Source organism: Mirounga angustirostris, unplaced genomic scaffold (genome assembly GCF_029215605.1).
Source record: "Mirounga angustirostris isolate CCGP_5_RB_7025 unplaced genomic scaffold, mMirAng1.0.hap1 SCAF_3, whole genome shotgun sequence".
Lineage (NCBI taxonomy): Eukaryota > Metazoa > Chordata > Mammalia > Carnivora > Phocidae > Mirounga > Mirounga angustirostris.
In genome coordinates, this window is record NW_026991711.1 from 190,255,166 (window position 1) to 190,272,918 (window position 17,753).

The 17,753-nt window shown below is 51.0% G+C and overlaps 1 protein-coding gene across 8 annotated transcripts in view; it reads left to right on the plus strand.

Annotated features, from left to right (window-relative positions):
* Positions 1-17,753, plus strand: part of AGAP1 (ArfGAP with GTPase domain, ankyrin repeat and PH domain 1) — a 517,580-nt gene that overhangs the window by 19,967 nt on the left and 479,860 nt on the right. Inside the window, exon 1 of one of the 8 annotated variants that reach the window (XM_064587294.1) lies at positions 16,233-16,395. The exons of the other annotated variants lie outside the window; for them this stretch is intronic. The gene's annotated coding sequence lies outside the window, so the exon portion shown is untranslated. Of the gene's footprint in view, positions 1-16,232; positions 16,396-17,753 lie in introns of those variants that run through there. 8 annotated transcript variants of the gene reach the window in all.

Below are 17,753 nucleotides of genomic sequence, written 5' to 3' on the forward strand. Positions count from 1 at the left end.
GGCTGCAGTTTTCTCCCTCCCCGTGTTCACGTCATTGCGTCCAAGGGGGGACCACTGTGCCGCCCCGTAAGCCCCCGCCTTGCCATCTCCACCCGCACACACGTGCCTCCAGGGGTCCGGGGGCAGTCGTCAGGCCTTTCTTAGTGAAAAAGCCGCAAGGTCCCGTAGCATACGGCCCCGCATGTTCAACCTTCTAGAGAACAGCTCTTCCAACTAAATAATGATCTTACAGCCTTTCCAGGTTTAGTGGTGTGATCACCCCTAGGGTTCTATTGAGATGTTTTATGCTCAGTCCGACGGGTTGTGCACTTTCCCTGCATCGTGGATGTGTGTGCGTGTGTGTGATAGACGTGTGTGTATATTTTCGTGATTAAGCACAGGCCCTCCCATCAAGTCTCCCCTCGGTGCGTGCCAGCTTGCCCGTGCATATGTGCTTGGACGTCCGAGGATGTTGATGTGGTAATTCGCGTTTGACAGCCTGGCTCACCCGTAAGTGGATTCCAGAACAAACCTGGCCAGGTCTTGCCCTGCTTAAAAGCCTCTAATGGCTCAGCAGGCTTTCAGAAGGAAGTCGAAATTCCTTGACCTCACCCCTAACCCTGCTGAGAACAAATCATGGGGTAAATCAAGAAAAAGGAGTTACTTTGTTTAGCACCCAGGGCCCTTTGCCACAGGCCTGCCTGATCTTGCCCCTCAGCAGTTCCCTGGGGGCCATCTCGTCCACCTCACACTCCTGGCGGTCCACGTCCTGCCTCCAGGCATGCTGCTCTTCTAACCCGACTGATCCCTGCACCCCTCAGGTCAAGTGCCACTGTTCCCCCGAGGTCATTCAGAAGCCCCTGACACCCTGCCCGGCAAGTAGCCTGTGCACTTTGTCTGATTGTGGGATCTCCTTCCCCAGCGTGGGCTCAGAGAGCTCTGGGACTGTGGTCATTGGGACTGGACCTGTGGTCACCCAGGGTCTGCTGGGTGGTGGGAGCTCCATGGAGCCTGACCGCCTGCCAACAGAAGGACCTCAAAGGCCTTGTCCCTTGGCTGAGTCCATGGGTAGCAACAGGTGCATGCCTGATGTGTGATGCACGTATTCCAGTACCCAGACATCCCAGAGAAGAGGCCCACCATCGTAGTAATGAGTGGGTGAGGCGGTGCTTCCTGGAATTTGAGGTCGCCATGGCTGCCATTTTGAGAATTGCCTTCAGAATTTAGGGCACTAAAAAAAAAAGTTCTTAAATTTAGGCAGTCTCTGCCCTAAGCAGATAGTCTTTGCTTTTTAGAACAGAATTTGCTTACTCTTTAAGCTGGGGAGCATGATAAGTTGGTCCATTTGGGTCCTTCGTTGAAAACATCAGAATCCCATTCTAGGTCATGCAGGCAGATGTGGAATTTACCAGAAGGATGTGGGGGCGAGTCACCGTGGGAGGCCAGCCCGAGAGCCAGCCCTGGGGCTGGACTGAGCCAGGTCCACTGGTGGGGTGCAGGGAGCAGGCACAAGTCCCGTGTCTTTGAGACACCGCATTTTTCTCCTCGGCCACCACCTGAGCCTCCTGCTCCTGGAGAGCATCAGCCACCTCTTGGCCGCCTTGACTGACGGCCCTCCGGAATGGTAGTAGAGAGGAGGGGCAGGCCCACGACGGCCCGTGCAGAAGCCGTCTCCAAAAGCTGGGAGAATGGGCCCGGGCTGTCCTGTCAGCTGTGAGATAGGAGTCACGAGCCTGTTCATGCCTCTGCTACAGGCTGCCACTTCCTTGTCATTCTGTTGGAGAAATTCTGTTGAGCTGTACACTGTGGTTTTAAAAGAGAATGTGTTGGGTTCATTGGTGACTTTTGACACAGATACTAGTCTTTAAGAGGTATAAACATCACAGGCAAACTTACCAGTGGCTTCAGACATTTTGAGTGGCTCCTTGCACACATAAAGGACAGACGCTAAACCTGCAGGGAACTGGGAGAAAACGCGGTGGACCGCGCCGCCTGGTAAGCCTCAGTGGACATGAGGTGCTTTTTAGAGTGGACACGGCGTCCCTAGGGCCTGCTGGATGTGGGGAGACGTTGCTGGGCTGCGTGTGGGCTCCGTGGACCAGGGGTCCTGTGGCCTGTGACAGGTGGTGGGGCAGACCGTGTGGTCCCCACGGGGGCACACTTGGCTGTGCCTCCCTCCTCTCCTCCTTCCTGCTTCGCTGTTGTGGCCTCCTGTCTTCCCGTGCCACGGGGGCACCCCATTTCTGTGCATGCCAGGCAGTCCCAAATGCCCTGTGGAAGGAAGGCCTTTCCTGAGTGCTGGTCTCTGCTCCCCGAACAAAACAGAGAGGCTGTGCCCTTTCCAGCTGTCAAACTCAGAAGTCTTGTTTGAACCTCCCTTACGGCATTTTCTGCTCCCCTGTCTTCTGACTACCGCTGGAGAAGCAGTATGTCGAAGGGGGCGTCTTTGAGGGAAGTCTGATGCTGCTTTCTAACTGTGCGCCTTGGGGAGGCCCTCTGATTTCTGAGCCTCTGTCTTCCTGCTGTCCTCAGAGGATGTGCGTGTAAGTGCTTGGCCCCCAAGGCGTGTGGTCCCTGCTGCGGCTCTTCCTGACTGGCCCTCGCCCACCTGGCCTCCGGTCGCACCTGGAGACACTCGGGCAGATGTCTGTCTAGTGGACGTGCATTCATTTGGCTCCCCCAAGAGACGTAAGGTCATCTCCACATGACGGGGGTCGGCGGTGTGGATGCCCAGCTTGAGGGAGGACGCTGAGTAGGGCTGTCCTCCACCAGCTGGGTCGCCGTGGTGGGATTCACCCTCTGTAGCGTGACTGACCCCAAGGCAGCCGTGCGAATGCTGTTGGTGGTACTTGCAGGCAGACACATCCAGGATCCTGCAGGCAAGATCTGATTGGCTGGGGATGCTGTGGGATATGGCATGGGCTTGGTGTCTGGATCAGCCTGCGGGGCTGTCTTGTTACAGACGGGCAGGCTTGAGCAACAGACATCAATTGTCTCAGTTCTGGAGGCTGGAAGTCTGAGATCAAGGTGGCAGCTGGTTTGGTTTCTCCTGAGGTCTCTCTCCTTGGCTTGTGGATGGACACCTTCTCCCTGTGTCCTCATGTGGCCTTTCCTGTGTGTCTACATCCCTGGTGATTGCTCTTAGGAGGACACTAGTCCTATTGGATGAGAGCCCCACACTTAACGACCCTTATGACCTTGTTTAACCTTGGTTGCCTTCTTGAAGGCCCTTCCAGCAGGTACAGCCCACTGTTGGTTTGGGCTTCAACACAGGAATTGGGGGGGTGGGGGATGGTTAGTCCATAACAGTGTCCTTCCCTGCCCCTGCCTTCCCTGGGTCACACGGTGACACAGCCTGACGGGTGCTTCATTATTCACGCGGATCGGGGCTGGGACTGCAGGCTGTGTCCGATCCTGCCCGCGTGACTGGGTCGTTCAGACACGGACTTCCAAAGTGAATGGAACCAGGGAACAGCGATTTCTGGACCCAAACCAAACTATTTACTTTCCATCCTTATTGTAATTTCTTCTTATGATATCTTTTTTCCTTTTGTAATGTCTTTATTAATCGTATTTATCTGACGTCCGTATTTTCCCATATTTATTATAATCTTATTTTAGTCGAAGTTGTAGAGATTTCATTTTTACTGGGAAAATGTAAGAGCCATTAGGGTATTATGTTATGAAAATTTGAAAGAATGTGTGTTTAGATCAGAGCAGTGTTTTAAAAATATAAGACAGATTGTGAAAAAATTATGAAATTTGGTTAAAATTTGGCTTAAAAATGGAGGCCTCTGGGGTGAGGCCTCATGTCAGGGTGCCTCTCACTACTGTCACAGGACTGGAACTGCCCCCTCTGGGCGGGGAGCCGCCGCGGGCTCAGCCAGGCCTCAGCTCCCGGCACCGAGCGCTGATCTGACCCTGTGGCCCTGGACCTCGCGTCTGGCCCAGAAACAGTATGAAGACGCACAGGGAAGGGTTGACCATCTTCCTCTCGCCTAGAGACCGCTGCCCTGACACATTGTTTCCCACGTTCAGTTTCTGCTGTGGCTGTGTTATGTAATCCAGGCAGGAACGGTGGAAAGGTTTGCACCGGTTATCAGTTGATTGAATGAATCCAATCTCTCGTCTCCACAGCTTTGTGCAGACAGCGTTGACTCTTCATCTGCTGACGGTGATCTTTGAATGCTTCTACAAAAGGGGTTTTGATCATGAACTTTAAAGATGACAGAAATAAAATTGGCTATCAGCCCAAATCCCATACCCCTTCAGTTACATTCTGAAGACCCCTTGTGAGTCTGCCCTGCCCCCACTGGCTCCCTGGAATTGACTTTGATCTCCGAGTCCTGACACTGAAGCGAGGGTGGTAGGTGCCCGTCAGCCTGTGTCAGCCGTCCCCACAGTTGACATTTGGGAGGGACGCCGAGCTTCTAGAATGTCTCAGGCTGGCGTTTTCTGCTGTTGTGCAAAGACAAGAAGAGCACATAAGGTTTTGAGTGTTGAGTAGGAAAACAACCTTCAGCCCACACCAAACCAAGAAGAAAGATGAGTGATTATTCAGTTTTTAAATCCTCAAAATAGTAATACTTGAGTCTTGACGGGTAGTGGCAAAGCCAGCAGGAACCATAATCCTTAGGTTAATTTTATTTCCGAGCCGGTGACTGTGACAGCCCTTCTTTGTGCATGCTGCTCCTGCAGCTGACGGGTCGTCTGCCCTGGGCCTTGTCTGGGCCGTGGCAACACGGGGCCCCACCTTGTTCAAGGCAGCGGGATGGTCAGAGCCAAAAACCTTGGCATGTTTGAACCCGGCACTGTTAATGAGTGCAATTTGCAGATTATGTGACCTGAATCATGTTAATCAGCTTATATTTATTAATTGGTTTAATCCTCACAGCAACTCGAAGACAGATATAATTGCCAATTTATAGATGTGGAACCTTCAGACCAAGGGTATTGAATGACAATTCACCCCCCATCCCGAAGGTGTAAGGGTATGCATAGAAAATACAGAATTATGTGTATATTTATGTGTGTATGTGTTGTGTGTGTGAGTGAGGGTAGAAGAAAGTCTAAGTTGAACTTTGAGGTTTTATTTATTTATTTATTCACTTATTTATTTATTTTAAGTAAACTCCATGCTGGGGCTTGAACTCATGACCCTGAGATCAAGACCTGAGCTGAAATCAAGAGTCGGACGCTTAACCGACTGAGCTACTCAGGTACCCTTGAGGTGTTATTTTCTAAAAACTTAGGAAAAAATTCAAACACATGAAGAATATGTAGAGTACTATAATGACCTCCCAGATACCATCAGCGAGCTTCAGTAATTATCAGCCCATGGCTGGTGTTATCTCCTCTGTATACTCTGCCACCGATTAATGTTATTTTCAAGCAAGTCCAAGACACCATGTCATTTCACCCATAAATATTTCAGTACCTGTCTCTAAAGAAGAGAACTTAAAACATACACACACACGCATACATGTGTGCGCCCGTGTGCATATATGACCACATTACCATTATCACACTTAACAAAGTAACAGTTCCTGGGGCGCCTGGGTGGCTCATTCGGGTAAGCATCCGACTCTTGGTTTCTGCTCAGGTCATGATCTCAGGGTCCTGGGATTGAGCCCCGCATCGGGCTCTGTGCTCAGTGGGGAGTCTGCTTGTCTCCCTCTTCCCCCCCACCAAATAAATAAATCTACAAAAAAAAGTTTAATAGTTCCTTAATATCACCAAGTACTGCATTCATGTCCAGTTGGAAATTGGAGTACCATAATTTTTGTCCTTCAACTTGTTTGAATCAGGATCCATTAAATGTCTAGACAGTGCAACTGGACGATCCTTCTAGGTCTCTTAATGCGTGGGTCCCGCGGCCGTCTTTCCTTTCTTCCCGTGTGATATGTTTGCAAAGCTGGATTGTGTGTCTTGTGGTGTTTCCTTAGTCTGGATTTTTTTTTTTTTTTTTAACTGCATCCCCTTGGAGTTACTTACATGCTCCCTTGCTTTCTCTGTTTCCCCATAAATTGGTGGTTTTGAAGGCTTGTTTTGGTTCCACTTCTGGTTTGCTTGGTAGACTATTTCCTGGGTGGTGGCTGGGCTTCATCAGGAGGAACAGACCTTGATGGTAGCAGCCGCTGGTGGTCACGGCCTGGATCCAGTTATGCTTAGAGGTTGCAGAATGGTGAGTTTGTGATTCTGTCATTCATTGTTTGCTTGTTGGGAGGTTCTGAGGAAGAAAACCTTTCTTCATGCTGGTCTAGTCTTTGCCCACCTCTGGGGCATTTCGGGTGAAGGGAGCAGTTTCCTCTAAGCCGGATGTATCGGTGCCGAGGACAAGACCCTGTGGTGGATGCACCTTGCTGGAGCCGGCTCCTGGGAGAGGTGGCCCAGGTCCCACTCAAGGATGGGAGCTGTCTGCTGAGCTCCCCTCCCCCATCTCTAGTCCTCCTGTGAAGCCAGTTTTGAGAAGTGTTTCGTGCCATCCATGGACGTCACAGCAGGTGTTTATCTAGTTGCAGAGCCGGCTGGGCTGGGTGTCTGCAGGGAAGGAGCTACCGTGAGTGTAGACGCGGGGGCGTGGTTTGCATGCCCTGCTGGCCACTGCGTTACCTCAGCAAATCGTGGGATCGGGTTCTGCTTCCCTATCTATCCAGGGGGGTGATGCCCCCCGTTTGCTCTGCGTTGTGTGGTGAGTGTTGAGAGGGGTGAAAAGCGCTGCAAGGGGTACCACCTCCGAGCACAGGGCTTGGCACAGTACAGACGCGTGTCATCTGTGCTTCTGCTTAGCGTTGTTACCGCGGTCGTCCTGGGGCATCCTTGTCACGTGACATCTGGCTGAACTTGGGTCCCTGCAGTGCGCGCGGCAGACCCTGTGAGCGATGCCCACAGACACCGGCTCTGGATACAGGTTCTGCCTGGAACCAGTGGGCACTGGGGTGAGGTGGGGGCTGGCCCCGGCCCCAGACGTCCTGCCTGGCTGCCGGGTTCGGCAGCATATGTGTATAGGTACAGTGTGCGAGGAAGCTGCAATGGTGTGTGTTGTGGGCGTGAAAGTATACATTCGTAGGGGGCTCCGACCTGGTGGAAAGTTTTGAGCCTTCCAGCTGAGAATCTGGACAGGAGGATGTGGGTGGGCAGTTTCTCAAAACCTCCTTTAGAAGCCAGTGCCACTGTGGTTCTAACCAGGTCCCAGGGTCCCCTTGCCCCCCTCCGTTCCCAGAGGCCCCTCCCAAGGGCCTGGTTGGCAGGACACACCTCACTTTCCCGTAAATGTTCTCGGCACACAAAGTAGGAAAACAGAAGGTTGTAACTGGAGAGGCGCCTAACAGTTCCTCCTCCCTGAGCACAGGAAGCGGCGTGCATCAGAGGGAACAGGACAGCGGGCTGCACGTTGCCCTTCCCTTTACTTGGACCCCACACAATGGGAGGGAGGCATTCTGTAAGAATCAGGCGTCTTCTGGGTCCATTCCTGGATACTGCTGCTAACTAGATATTAAATTCTAGATAAACTGATGCTGCGTACAGATTCTAGGTACAATGTCTCTTTTGCAAAGTAGGATTTTTCATTAAAAAATAAAAGCTTTAAAATGCGTCTTGCATTTCTCCTGAGTCTGCAGAATGTGAATATCACCTTAAAATGTCAGGGTTAAATTTCTTAAGGTGAGTAGATGGGGTGGGCTTGAAATTGAGCAGAGAAAAATTGAGATTGATCCCTTACATTTACTTTCCCCTCTTTTTGGTAGGTAATTGTTTCATGTTAAATTTGTATTTTATGTCCGTGCCTCCTCTGAAGCTTGAGATACTGATGTGATGATCCTAAGCAGACGTCTCCATAACAAGATGGAGAGGACTGGGTTATGAAGTGGGTAGACTGAGTGAGAACTGATATCCAGATGGCTATTTTTCAAAGGCAGGGCCACTCAGCCAGATGAATCCAGGCACATTTGGGTTCTTGTGGTTGATGCAAACCTGGGGACCAGCTATGATGAGCGTCCCCAGATGAGCCCTATGGGAAGGTGTTTGGTGTAGCACAGATGCCCTGGCTTGCCCCCTGCTAGGGCAGGCTTGGGCATGGTTGTTGCCTTTGCTGATAATCCGTCTCTGTTTACTTGGAGACAGTGAATTAGATTTTTATTTTTTCAGCAAGAAAATCATTTGAAAATATAGAACATTCCTCTTGTAATCCTGTTACACAAAATGGTTTACATTTAAAAAAGCCTCTTGTGGATAAGTGAGGGTAACAAGGAGTGAATTATTGGAAAGAAAAAAAACCCTAAAAATAAAAAAATAAAAAAAAAACAAGCAGTAGGACCTTTTTGAGATTGTTGTGCATAAATTAAAATTAGAAGCAGGTACAGATGTGGGTGTGAACAGTAGGAATGATGTGGGAAAGGCCATCACCATCCTGAGGTTGGAAATTTGAGGCACATGTTGCTTCTTTGGGTTGAGAATAGTTTTGATGCATAATGAGCCTAAAACTTAAAAGAACACTGTTTTTTCCTCTCAAATAGTAGGTGAAAGTGGGTGAGTTCTTGTAGTGTTTGTCCAAAAAATTATGCAGGCAGACTTCTGTTGATGGGATGAGACAGTGGCGGTGCCACGGTGGCGGGCTTCTTTTGGGGGGCATCTCTCTGCAGACTTCTGGGATGGGGGTGGTCTACTCTTGTTTTCTTCCCAGATTGGAAGTACTGTCAAACTTGGAGTCTTCCTGAGACTACCCGGTGAAAGTGAAACAGTGTTTCTTCTGTGTCAACTTTGTATTTTGTTCAGCATGCCACAGTGATGGGTAGGAATGGGCGGCGGCTGAAAGGGTGCACTGTCCCTGTGAAGCGGGACTTGGGGGGCAGCGTGTGGCCAAAGCAGGAGGACTCGGCTGGTCTAGCAGGCCACTGGCCAGGCAGCAGTCCCAGCGTGGACGTGCGGTTTGTGTGTCCAAGTGGACCTCAGTGAAGACATTATTAAGTGGGAAAATGCCTGAAAAATAGCCATCCTGTTATTTTTAAACAGATTATTACTTTAAACATTTATGATTTGTGTTCATTGTAGGATTATTCAAAGTAGAAACAGAAAAAAAAAAAAAAAGCCCCAAATCTAGCATTTCAAGATGCAGCATATAGGTTTTGTGTTTGTCATTTTGGGTGTAGTTTGCTTGCTTCCAGTCACATCTTCGGACTGAGGCTCTTAGGATGTTTTCAGGCGTGGCGGTCCTTCTGGAGCATCTTCACCAAATTGCTTCTGTCATCCTTTCAAGCACGTGGATATTTCATAGTTGGCCACTTTGTTGCACGTTTAAGTTCCTTCTGGCTTTCCACTGTCCTGAACAATACATTATAGGATGTTTTCATAATAATTGCATTGAGTTGGAGCGCCTGGGTGGCTCAGTTGGTTAAGCCACTGCCTTCAGCTCAGGTCATGATCCTGGAGTCCCGGGATCGAGTCCCGCATCGGGCTCCCTGCTCGGCAGGGAGTCTGCTTCTCCCTCTGACCCTCCCCCTTCTCATGCTCTCTCTCTCTCTCATTCTCTCTCTCAAATAAATAAATAAAATCTTAAAAAAAAATAATTGCATTGAGTACTTCTTTGTGATGTCCTAGATGGGTAATTGTTCTGCCAAAATTTTCTTCCATAAAAATAATGTTTCATTGACTCCAGAAAGTTTGTACCAGTTTACCCTCCAGTGAGGAGGATGCCCTCCCCGCTCCACCCACCAGGCACTGGGTTGAGAGGGAGGTGGTGGCTGCTGGGGGAGTTAGTCCTTCCATCCTGCAAGCCCCTGGCTGGGGGGCGGACTGCCACCGCACACTCAGGTTCCCTCCTCCTGCCTCTTCCTCCCCCTCCCACCCGAGCCTTCAGTTTCTTAGGTTTCATAAGAATATCGGTTATGAGGGGCTCCTGGGTGGTTCAGTTGGTTAGGTGTCCGACTCTTGGTTTCTGCTCAGGTCACGATCTCATGGTCGTGGGATGGAGCCCCGGTGTTAGGCTCTGTGCCCAGTGTGGAGTCTGCTTCAGATTCTCTCTCCTTCCTCCTCCCCCTGCTCATGCTCGTACATGTGCGCACTCTCTCTCTCAAATAAATAAATGATTAAAATCTTTAAAAAATATTGATTATGGACTTGTGGCTGATTTCAGGTTTGGCATTTGGGCCGTGCCCAAAGCTCTGGGGCAAGTAGAACCAGGTGTGTGGGGTTGCAGAGGAGAGGTGGCCGAGATGGTCAGCGGAAGAAGGTGGGCTTCTCCACAGATTCGGTCTAGCCGGCTTCCTTCATGCAGGAGTTTCGGAAGAATGAGCGTCTCCACCCTTTTCTGGTGACCTTGGCTGTGATTAGTGCCTCCCATCTCTGTTTGGCTGTTGGTTACTTGATTGTCCTACTGTGTTTTTCTCTTTCCTTCCTTGTCTGCAGGGCAGATTTTTGCTGAGGGCTGCGAAACACCTAGTTCTCTTGCCCGGGAGTCTTAACTCTGTGCCACCCCTCTGCCTCCTGGTAAGCTTTCTAGCTGCACTGCCAGGAAGCCCCTGTGTTGCCTTGTCATAGTTAGGACACTGATGCTCTGTATTGTGGGAAGGGCTTGTTTTAAGTCCTCTCCAGGGAGCTGGTATTTCTGTAGTGCGCACCAGAGGTTACTCTGTGCTGATGGTTATAGTAGCTGCAATTAGTGAGCGTCTCCTGGGTGCCAGGAGTTCTGGATGTTGGCCACCTCTTCTAATAATCCACACAATCTCTGTTATCATGTCATTGTAGGGATTAAGAAACTGAGAGACTATGTGGGGTCCTCCAGGTGGGGGATGGAGAAACCAGGTTTGGTGTCCAGGCTGCCTGATCCCAGAGCCCGTGGGTGGAGACCGAACTGGCAAGAGCTGCAGATGGTCTGGGTCAGGTGTCCTTGGGGTGAGGGGGAAAGGTGCACAGCCAGCCTTTGACCGGACAGCTCCAGGGAGTTCGTACAGAAGCCAGAGGGCTCGGGCCGGAGGAGTTCAGCGCCCTTCCTGCAGAGCCTGAGACCGGGGGCGAATAGCGGGCATCTGCATCCAGCGTGTTTTCATTCCTGTGTTCATCTGTCCCCAACTGGGTGGATCCCCTAAGCACGTTATAAGGTGCCCACGTGTGCACGAGAGCCTTTGGGACCACCATGTGTTTCAGCCCCGCAGCCGGACCTGTGAGTGAGGGCTGTTGGCAGCATGAGGAGCAGGAGGTGGAGCCGTGGAGGAGAGAAGGAAGCAGGGCAGGCGGCGCTCTGCCGGGGCCTGCCCGCCCTCCTGAGCCTTTAGGGCAGGGCTCGCAGCTGTGACAGCGCAGCGTCTGGGCAGAGGCTGTGTGCGCCTCCCTGGGTGATGGGGCCAGGTCGGGGATACTTGTCTTCCAGGGCTTGGAGAGTTGAGGTGAGGCGTGTTAGGTCCTTGCTGAGTCTTAAGTCTCAGTGTGGCTTTGGGATCCTAGGGCTGGGGAGGCAAGCATCGGCACCCAAGCTTGGAGAAGGTCCGCGGCAGCCCCCACCGCCCCGCCTGTCCTGTGTGTGCAGACATGGGTCACGGAAGCTGACAGAGCTGGAAGTCTGAAGTTTCTGTTGAAGAAAGGGCGCTAAATGGATGTATTATAAAGTACCCGTGACCACGGTGCCGCATGGGTTCCACAAGAGGCAGTTCCATAAAATTCGGGCCCAATTATTGCCAGGTTACTGAACCGAGTGAATGCTGCCAGTCCCTGGTCTTGGCATGTCAGCGTCCCTTAGTGAGGGTGTCCGTGCACTGTTGGTTTGGCTCCTGCCAAATGAAATATGCCGTTAGGTTGTGCTTTTAATTCCTGTAGCGAGTAATTACATGGGCGTGCACAGGGTCCCTGTGACCTTGGTATCAGTTCCCTGTTGCTGCTGTACCAAATCACCCCCAACCCGGTGGCACACATTTATTCTCTTACAGTTCTGGAGGACACGTGTCCTGAAGTTAAGGTGTTGGCAGGGCTGTGCTCCTTCTGGAGGCGCCACGGGAGAGCCACCCGCCCACCGCCTTTCCCTGCCTTCTCTGGCACGTGGCCCGTCCTCCGGCCTCGAGGGCAGCAGGGTGGCTTCCTCCAGTCTCTCTGTGACCTCTGCTTCCATCCACACGTCACCTCTCTCCCCTGCTTCCCTCATGGCTCCTTGGGCCCATCTGGACACTCTAGAACAAGATCCTTAAATTAATCTGCGAGGCTCCCTTTGTCATGTAACAGGGCACCTGGGGATTTGGATGTGCACATCTTTGGGTAGGGGGGCATTTTTCTGCCGGTCACAACAGTCCCCTTACTCTGTTTCTGAAGTTCCTGCGGGTGATTCTTCCACCCTGCAGAGTCGGGGGCATACCTGTTGTTACTGGGGCTCAGCCATCCACTCAGGCTGGGGCGGGGGGCCCTGCTGAGTATCGGGCTGTTTGGCGCCATCTGCTAACTTACACTGTGGTTTAGAGACTAAAAATTGGAAAATGAGGAGCGGGATAATGATTTGGGGCACTTGGCGCAGGCTGGCCACGGGCAGCACACGGGCACCGCAGATGCAGACGTAGTGTGGAGAGGCTGAGTTTGGAATGCCGGCTTATTGTCCTGGTCCAGCTGATGCCTGCGGGCATCCTTCACGGCCGGGCTCCCCTGCCCCTGTGCAGCCGGCCTCGCCCCTGCTCACCGCCACTGAGGAGTCTTGCTTGCTCTCCCCTGTGCAGCGCTCCCAGCTGCCAACTGCTCTTGTCCCCTCCTGCTCGCTGGTGGGAACACGACCTGCCTTTTGGCCCTGGTGCCGCCTGTCCTCATGCCCTGTCCACTCTTTGTGAATCCCATGACTTGTGACTGAGCCTCTCCCGTGTAACCTTTCACTGCCTGCCTGGAAATGCTGTAATGACTTGTGCCTTGATCATGTAGTGGCCCTCGAGGGACGAGGGGATTGGGAGACTGTGGTTCTCTGTCCAGCTCTGCCCCTACACTGCAAGCAGGAGCCCCAGCCCTGCGGGGTAGATGCCCCCACTGGCCTGGACACTTGCCAGATGCCTGTTTAGGCTTTAGACTTTTAAACAGGACAAAGAGAAGACAGGAGAAAAAGAGCTGACCCTAAAAAGTTAGAGTTTGTAGGGAATAAATTCTACTCTTGTTCTGGGTACTAACCTATTACCTGCTTAATATAGAAAATGTGGAACTCTGTGAAGAAGGGGAAAAGTCACCTGTAATTATTCCGTCTGCAGGCAAGCATGGTTACTTGTTGGGGGGGTCTGTTTTTCCCACCTTTCTGTTCTGTGAGGGTTCACGTGTGTCACTTGCTCAGTGGTGTGTCCATTTTTTTGCTACTTCATCTTTGTCACAGTGACATTTTCTCATGCTCACCTTTTCGTCCAGGTTGTTTCTTATAGCTGCACAGATATTTAATCATGGATGGATTGGAATGGCTCGTCCCAAACTAGGCTTCTTTTTAGAGCTTTCCGAGTGCTTCAAATAAAAACGAATTGGGAGAAATGAATGTTTTAAAACCGGTAAGAAGAAAACCAAATGCCCCTACCTCAGTGGACCTCTGGCGTCTTACCCTGTGCGGTGTGGCCTGCGTGCTGTGCCTCCCCCCCCCCGGGTGCGGGTGAGTGGCAGCTGTGGGCTCCTTCCACTCGGCGGCTCTTGTAAGTTGGCAAACACACGGTTTGCTCTCTTTGCTTTGCGTCCTCAGTGCTTCTGACCGGGCATGATGGCGTTTGAAGCAAACAAAAACATGGTTTGCTTTGCTGCGGATCTTAGGGAAAAATCTCCCCCAAACCATGTGTGGTGCCAGTCTGGTAAGACTGAAGGGCTGCAAAGCAAACCACGACCAGGTTCATGAGCATCAGCGATATATAGGATTATGGGCCCTACTGTGCAGGTTTTGTTCCAAAAAAGTTTTTTTTCCCGTCTACTGGTAGTCCATTAAAAAATCAAAAATGGTCAAGTTCATTAAAAACCACAGTCAGCCATCTTGTGATGAAAGAGGTTTTGACTTTTTTCTTTTTTAGGATTAGTGAAGATCCAGATGTTTGTGGTAGGCAGGAAATCAAGTGGATTTTACAGGAAATATGTAAGGAAGTTTAATGACTAATTTTTTCTGGATTAGACAAGTGTAGAATGGTCTTAGGGAAATGTGTACATCCATTACTTGTTAGTTTACTATATGATAACTAAAATTGTATAGAAGCATGTCAGATAATTAGAAACTGGGTGGCATTTAGTGCTAAGGATCAAAACAAAGATTTTGCTTGGAATGTTGAGCAAAATTACACTCTGGCTCAGATTAAACACATGGCAAGCATCCTATTCCAATTTTTAAAATCATCAGCCAAGCTTTATTATATTTTTTGGGTCTTTGTTCTTTTGTCCTTTGCTCTAATGAAAAGGAATGCTGGGAAGATGGCATTGGGAGGCCAGTGCAAAATCTGTTGGGGTTTTTCTCCCGGGTGGGAACTCTGAGAGTTCCCATCTGCTCCTTCCCCCCTCAGCCACACTCCTCTGTTACTGGTTGGGCTGATGTTTTTGTCTCCATAACCCAAGTTTACCTTTTTGGATAAATGTTTGAAACTTAATCAAATCAGAAGTTTATTTATGCACATACATCCATGTTTGAATTGTTGTTCAGGTTCATCGTAATATATGCATGCTACAGAGTGCTTCCGTCTATCTCAGCGACACTCCGTGCCTGTTTCCTGGTCCAGTGACACTGGGATAGTGGTCGTGCTTCCTGAGAGCTGTGTTGGGAAGTATCAGCATGGTAATCCCTGGGAAACCTTCATAGATAAATGCCCGGAAAGGGTGGCAGCTCTCTCTCATTGTTGGGGCATTTGCTTTCAACCTCATTCTGCCCTGTTTAGGGTTCCTTGGTTGAGTTATCAATCACTACAAAATAGTGCAGAGAAACCCAGGCAAGTAACAGTGGGAAGCAAATGCCAGCCTTAAAGGAGGAACCCAGGGATGCTTTTTTCCTGCAAATGCCTTCCATCTGGTTCCCCAACCTCCTCCCCTGGAATTCTGCTGGCGTGTCTGCAGATGGAGAAGGACCCACCACCTGGTGAACACCCCCACCTCCCGGAGCTGAGCCTCCTGCTGCCATGCCTGGGTCCCTGCAGGAGCACCCCACGGAGGGGGTGGGCGGCGGTGACCCCAGTGCTGCTCCCTGTCGCCAGAGCATGCTTGCCAACTTTCAGGGAGAAGTGCAGTCAGGAAGAGGCGGGACCATGTGTGAGTGGAGGTCCCAGGCCCCTGGCCCCCTCTAGGCAGTCACTGCAAGTGCATTCAGAGCTCCACAGCCTTCCGTGTGTGGCCCAGCCACAGAGCAGCCCTGGGGACGGCCCGTGCAAAGGCTGCCCCCTCTGAGGCTTGAATGTCTGCAGCCTTCAGCAAAACTTGGTCTGCCTGATTAGTGAGCTTGTGTGCATCCTGAGCTCTGAGCTCTGATGGTCCAAGTGTGAGGCCAGCATGGTGGGATGATGTTGCCCTTGCCTGCCCTTGCATGCTCCCGCAGGCCGCGGTCTGCTTTCCAGAACTTTCTGAGTGGGGGCACTTGTGTTTGGAGCTCAGGGCCCTGTCTGTCTGTTTGGCTGGCCTTCAGAGCCCTCCAGGGTCTGGCCACAGAGACCTTTCTGGCTTGTTGTGTAGGACTTAGGCCTTTGCTTCTAACCCTGTTACTTGCTTGTCCCTGAAAGTGGTTCATCTTTTAGAGCTTAGATTGCTAAATTGCATTGCATTTCTCCTTGCTCCTAATGGTTTTTTTCATCAAGAACAAAAAATTTCCATTTCCATTAGCGGAAGTCCTAATAATCTTTGAAGGACAGATCAATGGATCTAAATGTACGATTTTGCATGAAAAATGTCTCCCTTTAGCTTCCCGTGGGAGTTGGTATCTGCCTTCTCTGTGGCCCTCTCTCATTACAGCACGATCACATGGAGCTCTGTGTGTGTGTGCGCGCACGCTCGTGCAGGTGCAGTGTATGTTCAGGTATGGGCATGTTTGTGTGTGCATAGGTGTGTGTGTGAATGCACGCATGTGGGCATGTTTGTGCATAGGCGTGTGCGTGTGTGAATGTGCGCGCACACGGTCATGGGTGTGTGGGTGCATTTCCCGCAGGTACTGGCGCCGTGTGTGGTCCTCTTTGTCCCCCTGCACTGTGTAGCTTGGTGCTTAAGCTCGGCACCCATGAACAGTGTGGGCAGAGCTCCATCTGGGAGGAGAGCCTCACCCGAGTTTCACGCATAAATATTTTTTTTAAAGATTGGTTTATTTATTTTAGAGAGAGCGTGCGCACGAGGTGGAGGAGTGGCAGAGAGAAAGGGAGGAAGAATCCCAAGCAGACTCCCCGCCGAACACGGAACCTGATGCAGGGCTCCATCTCCCTGAGATCATGACCTGAGCCGAAATCAAGAGTCCAATGCTTAACCAACTGCGCCACCCAGGTGCCCCCCCACAGACATATTTTTAACTGTGTGCCTGGTTTAGACAGTGTGTCAGCTTTTCTTAGGTTTTAGTGACTTTGTTTTCCTCCCTTGTTGCCCTTCCCCCCAACCTCCAAATAGCGCCTTGCTTCTCTAACAGGTAGGCAGGTGTGGGAGTCCGAATAGTTCCTTTGTGTATTCATTTATTCACTCCCTCCCTCACAGTTTAGCAGGTCCCTGTTGCCAGGCACTGGGGGTTCAGCCGTGAAGGGGACAGGTACAAACTGGCGTTCCTGAGCCAGTCCCGTTTGGCGAGGCAAAGAGATAGACGAAAGACTGAATTGAGTACAGTATATGGTGTAATTTACCGGATAAGGAATGGAACACAGTGGGGAATAGTGGAGGAGTGTATGTGTGCAGGTGGGAGGCGTGAGGACGCAGTGGAGTCCCGGAAGGAGGCATGGCTGAGAGAGCACGTCTGACCACGGACCGGGAGGAGGGGAGCGAGGAAGGATGGAGACCTCCGGCGGGGGTGGTGGGAGCTCTGGGCAGAGCCCCAAGGAGGAGGGGCCTTGAGGCATTTTAGGACCATTTTAGGAGCCAGGGAGAGAGCTGTGCATGTCCTGAGGAGCAGTGTGGGTGGATCAAGAGGCCCCTGTAGGGCCAGTGAGCGGCAGGCAGCGGGCAGGTGGCCTTCCGTGGCCCTTGGGTGGCTGTAGGCGTGGCAGTGCAGTTACAGCCACGGCCCCCTGCTGGTTCCGCACCCCCCCCCCCCACCCGACCGATAGGAGCAGTCTTAGGGACTTGCAGCTCTCTGAATGAAAACCATCACTTTGATTCTAATGATCACTTTTAAGATGACTATTGCTGAACTTATAGGAGCTTTCAAGTTCAGGTGATTAAACTCTGAATCCTGTCCAATAGTTATCTCAGCAATCGGGATACCTTGGCTGCGGGTCATGGATGTTTTAAGGCCCGAGTCACTGAGTGATCTGGGGGGGGCTCTCCTGCCCTCCTGTTTTTTCAGCACAGCATCAAGTCAGCCACATTTTATTTTTTTTATTTATTTATTTTTATTTATTTTTAAAGATTTTATTTATTGAGAGAGAGAATGAGATAGAGAGAGCATGAGGGGGGATGGTCAGAGGGAGAAGCAGACTCCCTGCCAAGCAGGGAGCCCGATGCGGGACTTGATCCCGGGACTCCAGGATCATGACCTGAGCTGAAGGCAGTCGCTTAACCAACTGAACCACCCAGGCGCCCCCCCCCCCTTTTTTTTTTTACAGTCAGCCACATTTTAAACTTTGTCCCTCTGTCATCAGTAAAGCTGTCATGCTTTTTCCTAAAGACCAGGCTTGAAGCCTTTCTTCTGATGTTTT